A 1,311-nucleotide genomic window follows, 5' to 3' on the forward strand; every position below is an offset into this window, starting at 1 on the left:
GGGTTGATTTTTCACTTTCTGTCTCTTGCTTTCTCTCCAGCAAGTGCATACTTCCTATAGCAAAAATTTCTCTAAAAGAGAAAACCGGTAAAAATACAAATTTGAGGGACCAGCGGTTAGCGTAATGGCTATGTCGCTGGACGCCCATGTAGTCGACCGCGGGTCGTGTCCCGGACCTGGTGGCTTAAACTCACACCGGGGGCATGTGCCTGCATGCCCAAGATCCCAAGAGGAGAATGGAGGAGAAGGGATTGTGGCATGGCCATCCTCCCTGGGGGGTGATTTCTTGCTTTTTATCTCTCTGTCTCTGTCTCTCTCTCTGTCTGGCGAGCGCACGCGCCCTATAGCAAAAACCTCTCCAAAAAAAAAAAAAAATACAAATTTGAGGCAGGTAAATGATTAAATGTGCACCCTTTCAAGGTGCTTGGTCTTAAAACGCATAAGGATGGCAGGCACAAAGAAGGTCTAATTTATCCTTATCCCATGTTTCCCTCAGGGAAGAAATTCACACGTTGCAAGGGTCTGGGCGAAAGATGGGTGCTCTTCCTGTTAGGAATGGAACAGTGCAACCTAGATGGTAACTGAAAAGTCAAAACAAAAGACTGAACTAGAGAGATTAAAAACTTGAATTGAGATATCCAGTCAAAGGAGGAAAAAATCAAGATGGTTCAGTAAATCACTCTACTTTACAATAGATGAATATTTTAAATAGTGTTCAGAAAATGAATTATTAAATTTCTTTCCTCTTCTGCTCTGTAAATTATTATGCCACATGAGAAAAAGAGTACCTGAAAATATAATTACAACTCCTGGTTTAAATTCTACTATTGTGAATAAATACAGAATGATGTAATGTCAAAAAATATGTATTAGGAAAAGTCTAGTTGATATATCATATATACTTCAAAATTTCACAATATGGAGGTTCCTCAAAGATCTACAAATAGAACTACCATTTGATCCAGCAATCCCACTTTTGGGTATTTACCCAAAAGACAGAAGAATGCTCAGTCAGAAAAGTACTTGCACATCAATGTTTATTGTAGCATTATTCACAATTGCCAAGACATGGAACCAACCTAAATGTCCATAAACTGATGAATGTATTGGAAAAGTATAGTATATATACTCTATGGAATACTACTCAGCCATAAAAAATAAAAAGACCCTGGCATTTGATAGAAAGTGGTCAGATATGGAGGATCTATTGCTGAGTGAAGTAAGCCAGGCTATGAAAGAAAGATATTATATGTATTCACTCAATATATACCGACTATCTGCACTCTATGGTAGAGAGCAAAGAATTGGAGG

Source organism: Tupaia chinensis, unplaced genomic scaffold (genome assembly GCF_000334495.1).
Source record: "Tupaia chinensis unplaced genomic scaffold, TupChi_1.0 Scaffold000316_1, whole genome shotgun sequence".
NCBI classification, from domain to species: Eukaryota; Metazoa; Chordata; class Mammalia; order Scandentia; family Tupaiidae; genus Tupaia; species Tupaia belangeri.